Source organism: Propithecus coquereli, unplaced genomic scaffold, assembly GCF_000956105.1.
Source record: "Propithecus coquereli isolate 6110/MARCELLA unplaced genomic scaffold, Pcoq_1.0 Scaffold281, whole genome shotgun sequence".
In the NCBI taxonomy this organism is placed as follows: domain Eukaryota; kingdom Metazoa; phylum Chordata; class Mammalia; order Primates; family Indriidae; genus Propithecus; species Propithecus coquereli.
Window position 1 is genome coordinate 836,826 of NW_012148408.1, and position 7,258 is coordinate 844,083.

At 40.6% G+C, this 7,258-nt stretch overlaps 1 pseudogene; it reads right to left on the reverse strand.

The window, feature by feature from the left end:
- Positions 1 to 4,618: 4,618 nt before the first annotated feature.
- Positions 4,619 to 6,991, reverse strand: LOC105813503 (annotated as a pseudogene).
- Between the last annotated feature and the right edge of the window lie 267 nt (positions 6,992 to 7,258).

The window sequence follows — 7,258 nt, forward strand, 5'->3', positions numbered from 1 at the left end:
TTGCTTGAGCCCAGGAGTTTGAGGTTGCTGTGAGCTAGGCTGATGCCACGGCACTCTACCCTGGGTGACAGAGTGAGATTCTGTCTCAAAAAAAAGGGAAAAAAAATTCAGAAATATACCCAAAAAATTATACAGCATGGCCAAGAGAGGTTTATTCTCGGTATGCAAGGCTAGTTCTATATTTGAATATCAAACAATGTAATCCATTCAACAACATCACAGGATATAAGATAAACACACAAAAATTAATTGTGGTTCTATATATGGTTGACCTTTGAACAAGTTGGGTTCAAACTGCACAGGTCCACTTATATGTGGATTTTTAAAAATAAATATATTGGAAAATTTTTTGGAGGTTTGTGACAACTTGAAAAAACTCACAGATGAACTGTGTAGCCTAGAAATATTGAAAAAATTAAGAAAACGTTAAGTATGTTCTGAATGCATAAAATATATGTAGATACTGCTCTATTTAATCATTTACCACCATTAAATAACACAAATCTATTTTAAAAGTTATAATTTATCAAAACTTACACAAACATTTACAGACCATATATGGCCCCACTGGCAGTCAAGAAAAATGTAACAAATGTAAAGATGCAGTATTTAATCATAACTGCATAAAATTAACTATACTACCATAACTTTATAGCCACCTCCTGTTGTTATTATGGTGAGCTCAAATGTTGCAAGTATCTGCTTAAAACATTGTGTGATGCTAATTATCTCCACATGAGCAGTTCATTTCTCCAGTAAATTGTGTATGGCAATAAAAAGTGATCTCTTGTGGTTCTCAAGTATTTTTCATCGTGTTTACTGCAATGCCATAAGCCTTTAATAACACCATGGGATCCATACAAAGTGCTACTAGTGATGCTGAAAGTGTTCCCAGGAAGCAGAGGAAAGTCATGACAGTATAAGAAAAAATAGAATCGTTCGATGTGTACTACAGATTGAGGTCTGCAGCTGCCTGTCATTTCAGACAGATGATTCTTCTTGTAAACAGATGACCTAAACTTATGGTATCCATTAATACAGTAACAGTCCCATTGTCAAAGTCAAATAAAATATAGAGACAAAGCTCTGACATCAAAATATTTTATCTGAGAAGAAAGAATTGCAATTCAGGACATACACGCAGACTGGGTGGTCTTTGGTATGTCTGAAGAACAAAGAGAATGTTAGAAATTTTGTTTTAAAAAAGAGAGAGAGAAATGCTATATATTGCTCTTTGAGAAAGTTCACTGGCACTAATAAGGCTTTGGGGAGCTGGCCAGTTTTGATGGGTAAAACTATTCTTAGAGTTGCAGGAGGCTGTTTCGGCACCTATTAGGTAAAACTGGTTTCAGGTTACAGCAGGCAGTTTCAGCAGCCAGGCTTGTAGAAAGTTACATTCTTGGGGCAATGTTTTATGCCCTGGCCTCTCAACTCTGTTTTACTCGAGGATGATAAGAATGAGTCAATTCATGTGATCAACTTTCACATTGTAAATGTATTTTCTCTTTCTTATGATTTTCTTAACAACATTTTCTTTTCTCTAGCTTACTTTATTGTAAGAATACATATCACAGAAAAAATATGCATTGGTAAGGCTGCCAGTCAACAAGTGGGCTTAAGTTTTTGGTAATCAAAAGTTATACATGGATAGTTTTGGGGTATCAAAAGTTAATCAAGGATTTTCAACTGTGCAGGAGGTTGGTGCCCCTAACCCTTGCCTTGATAGGGGTCAACTGTAATAACAACAAATTTGTGGACACTGAAATTAAAACTATAATACCACTTATAATCACTCAAAAAAGAAATTCTTAGGTATGAATCTAACAAAACACATATATCACTTACATGCTGAAAAGTAAAAAATAATGATGAAAGAAATCAGAGACAATCTAAATAAATGGAGAAACATACAGTGTTCTTAGATAGAAAGACTCAACCTAGTAAAGATGTCAATTCTCCCCAAATTAACTTACAGGTTTCACACAGTCCCTATCAAAATCAGTCAGGGTTTTTGTGGATATAGACAAGATTATTATAAAATTTAGGTGGAAAGGCAAAGAAACTAGAAGGGCTAAAACAATTTTGAAAAAGAAAAATGAAATGGCAGGAATGAGTCCACCTACTTTCAAGAGTTTTAGTGACATTAACCAAGACTGTGTGGTATTGATGGAGGGACAGACCCATAGATCAGAGTAGAGAACCCAGAAATAGACCCACATAAATACGCCCAACTGATTTTTGACAAAGGAGTAAAAGCAGCTCAACAGAGGAAAGACAGACTTCTCAACAAATTGTTCAGAGCAATTGGACATTCATAAGCAAAACAAAAGAAAACAAAAAAACCTCTACCTAAACCTCACATTTTCATATAAAAGTTAACTGGGATCACAGAGTAAATTGTAAAACTATACAACTTTTAGAAAAAAAGTGGGAGAAAATCTTTGGGATCTAAGGTCAGGTAAAGAGTTCCTGGATTTGACATCAGAAATATGATTTTTTTAAAGGTTTTTCTCTAATTTTATTTATTTATTTTTTTAGAGATGGGGTCTTGCTGTGTTGCCCAGGCTGGACTGCAGTGGTGTGATCATAGCTCACTATCAGCTCCAACTCCTGGGCTCAAGCAATCCTCCTGCCTCAGCCTCCTGAGTAGCTGGGACTACAGGCACGTACCACCACACCCAGATAATTTTTAAAAAATTTTTTGTGGAGATGGGACTATGTTGCCCAGGCTGCTCTTGAACTCCTGTCTCAAGCAATCCTCCCAGCTTGGCCTCCTGAAGTGCTAGGATTATAGGCGTGAGCCACTATGCCTGACCCAGAAGCATGATTCATCAGAGCAAAGATTGATGAAAGATTTTCATCAAAATGAAAAACTTGGTCCATGAAAGACCCTGTTATGAGTATGCAAGACAAGCTACAGACAGAAATATTTGCAAACCACATATCCGATATAGGACTAACATTTAGAATAGATAAAGAACTCTCAAAACTCAACATTAAAAAAAAATAATCCAATCATAAAATGGGCAAAACATATGAAAAGAAATTTCATAGAAGAGAATATAGAAAGGGAAAATAATCACATGAAAAGATGATCAACATCATTAGCCATTAGGGAAATATAAATTAAGACCACAATGAGATATCACTACACACCTATCAGCATGGCTAAATTAAAAACTAGTAACAACACAAAATGAGGATATAGAGAAACTGGATCATTTACATATTGCTAGTGGGAATGTGAAATAGTATGACCACTCTGGAAAACAGCTTGGCAATTTCTTAAAAACTACATACAAAAACAAAAGCAAAAAATAATAACTTTTAAAACTACATACAATTATCGTACAATATAGCAATTGCTCTCCTTGGGTATATATCCACAAAAATTAAAACTTGTGTTCACATAAAAACCTGTTTATGAATGTTCATAGCAGCTCTATTTGTAATAACCAAAAACTGGAAACCACCCAGATGTCCTTCAATGGATGAAACTGTTTAAACAAACTGTGATACATCTATACTATGGAATGCTCAGCAATAAAAAGAACTATTGATTTATCCATACACGGAACAACTTGGATAAATTTCCAGAGAATTATGGTGAATTTTAAAAAGTCAATCTCAAAAGGTCACATATCGTAGCCAGGCATGGTGGCTCATGTCTGTAGTCCTAACCACTCAGGAGGCTAAGGCGGGAGGATCGCTTCAGCCCAGGAGTTTGAGGCTGCAGTGAGCTATGATTGTACCACTGCACTCTAGTATGGGTGACAGATCAAGACCCTGTCTCTAAAAAAGAAAGAAAGAAAAGGTTACATAGGGTATGATTACATTTAAATAACATTCTTTTTGTGGGAGAGGGGGAAGACACGGTCTTGCTGCTGCGAAGGCTGAACTTGAACTCCTGGGCTTAAGCAATTTTTCCTTTTCAGTCTGCCAAGTAGCTGGGATTACAGACACATGCCACTGAACCTAGCTAATACAACATTCTTTTTTTTCTTTTAATCACTCATCTTTATTTATAAAATAGGCCCCAAGCAGACATAAATTTAAGATTCTGTTTAACAACAAAAAAAGTATGGGATGCGAAGCAAAGTAAATGTCTTTAAACACCAAGACCTTACAATTATATCCAAGCAAAAAGACCAAGAATAAATTAACTCAATTTATTTGTTCACATAAGTAATTATTTATCAAGTAATGTTCTATAATAGAGCAGCCTCAATGAATTGCCTAAGATGTAATCTCAACTACGTAGCTTACTTTCTTTAATTCTTACCTGGGATAAAAACTATTCGAATGAATGTGTCATTAAATTAAGGGAAATGTTCCCAAAGACCAATAGAAAAGTTTAAAAATAAAAACTGTTGGCCAGGCGCGGTGGCTCACGGCTATAGTCCTAGCATTCTGGGAGGCCGAGGTGGGAGGATCACTTGAGGTCAGGAGTTTGAGATTGCAGTGAGCTATGATCAGGCCACCGCACTCCAGCCCAGGTGACAGAACAAGACACCATCTCATTAAACAAACAAACAAAGGGTTGAAACTGAGTGTTCTGTTCATTCATTCATTCACTTACAGGCCAACCCTGGTGACCATTTGTAGCCAAGTAAGAAGCTCACAGACGTGGAAGCTCTTTGCTCTTCCTTAGACTTAGGTCACTGCTGAGCACTAAAGCGGATGAGTACTATTCAATGCCCTGTCTTTCCTAAGTGTCAAAAATGGTTTTCTGGTTATTTGAAGGATCTCTCTCAAGCCTTTGCTTTCTTGTTCAAGTTGAAGTCTCCGTTCCTGTTCCTTGCAACCCTGGTGCTCCTCAGTTTCCATGGCTTTCCTCATTCTGCTGCCGGGTCAGGCACCTGGTCCACAGGTGCTTCTACTTCATTCTGATTCGCCTTCGGTGCCTCCCCGCCAGTCCGTGCTCAGGGGCTTCAAGCACGTGTGGATGCATCAAGGAAGAATTCTCCCAAGTCGTTTCCATGTACCGTGTCAGCCTCGGAGTGCTGCTCTTTTAACTTCATTATTATACCCGGATCATCTTTCCCGCTAGGCATTAGCGATCTAAACATTTGTTCTCGATGCTTGCTCATTATACATTCCAAGGCAGACTGATGTTCTTCTAAGGATGTACGCGACTCTTGGTTCTCCTGTTGCATTCTGCGATTTGTCTGTTTTCTTGCTGGATTCCAATAGCTAATGTGGACCTTGGCTGATGTCTTGAGACTTCGTTAAGTTCTCAAATTTCTTCCTGAATCTGTTTCATGGCTTCTACCCGCTCGTTGAGAGCTGTGGTTTTCTCAGTCGGAGATCTGCTGTCTCGTTGTGATCTGTCAATCTTTCCACAAGAGCTTTAGCATCGGCAAGTGCCTTCTCGACTGTGCAACTCTTTTGTAAATATTCCTTTTCTAAAGGAACATTCTGCTGTCAATCCCTCACAGTCATCAGCTGCAGAGATTAGGACACGAAGCCTCTACCACCCCGGACCTGTACACTCAAGGGGACCCGCCGACCAGGATGTTTGCACTCAGCGCCCTATGGGGCCGAGCAGACACAGAACCCCACAGAGGCCGCCGAGGGGCGGTGGGCGGCCTGCAAGGCTCAGGCCCATCACTGGGCTGGGAGAAACCTCTGCTGACCGCCTCTGACCAGTGCTCCCAGAGCCTAGTATAACATTCTTGAAGTGACAAAATTTTAGGAACGGAGACCAGATTAATGATTGCTGGGGGTAAATGAGCAGAGTGGAGGCTGGAAGGGAAGTAGATGTGGCTATAAACAGGCAACACGAGGACTCTTGCAGTGATGGAAAGCTCTGTACCTTGACTCTGTCAATGTCAACATCCTGGTTGTGCTATTGTACTGTAGTTTTTCAAGATGTTACCACATCTTGAAAGTTAAGAGTACATGAGATCTCTGTATTATTTCTTACAGCTATATGCAAATCTGTAATTATATTCAAATAAAAAGTTTAATTAAAAAATTAAATCCTTCTCTATTGATTGCAAGGGTTTGTATGATGATGAAAAGCAAAAATCATTTGGGGACTTTGTTAATATCCTTCTATACACACACACACACACACACACAGAGGACTCCACTGATAAAACATTCTGGCCAATTATCTCTTTCTTAATTAATCGCTATTTTCAATGAGAATTCCCAACCAAAAAGCTTTAAAGTCTCAGAGGAATGACTCTCATGGTGTGATTTCAGGCACTAAACCAGTCAGTAGGTGCAGCCATTTGGTCAGGAAGCTGCCCCACAGCCCCTACACCTCCACTTATTGAGCTGTTGCTGCCTCTGGCTGGGTGTGGGCTTTGGGGCCCACCTCATCTGTAAGGTGGCATGTCCACAGGTCTCAGGGAGATAATCATTCTTAAGTGTTCAATAGTGTTCAATACCGTGACTTCTCCCTTCTTTCTTTCTTTTTTTTTTTTTTGGAGAATGAGGTGCGGTCTATCTTCTGGGGATGCCCAATACACGGGGATGGAGATTGGCAAGTGGTGGTGGCTGGCTGGGTGTGGGGAGGGGGTGCTGGCAGCCAAGCCTGGAGCGGGTGAGAGGTCTCTGGTGTGATCAGGGAAGCCTGGGCAAAGGGTGTGCGGGCTGGGAGGGAAGTTCCTGGTGGGAGGGCGTGTGAAGGGTTGACAGGCTGACGTTTCAACAGTGTGTACCTTTCTTCCGAAAGAGGTCTGGTCTCCTAGAGGGACACTGCCACCACAGTCTCACCCTTGCAACATTCTGGGACAGTCCTGGTGTCTGCGCTTCTACTCTTTTCAACGTAGATGACTTACCACGTGGCTTGCCAGATGTAACTGCTCATTCACACCTTTACAGGACTCGTCATTACAGAAGTCAATCCATCAAAAAAAATCTGCTTTGGCAAGTCTTTGAAAAATATGTTTGCTTAATCCACTGGCTTGCTTTCAAGATATTAATAAACAGCTGGGTCCCTATCTGCAGGTTGATAGGAGAGCAATGTGATACCGGACATGGCCACAAGGGGGCAAGCAAGAGCAACTTGGGCCAGGTCTGGCGAGGAGGAAGACCCAGGGGGAGAAGGAAGGAGGCATCTGAGGGTCCCGGCCAACAGACAGCAGGGAAGCCTGCCAAGCTACGGAGGTTGGGCTGGATCCCGGTCCCTGGCATTATCTGTGGGTGGTGAGCACAGAGCCTGTGTACACTCCGTAAGTCCTAGCTTGTCCTGAGTGGGGTCTACTCTGAACTCTGGTGCACAGCTGCCTTCAGGACCACCTGGCAC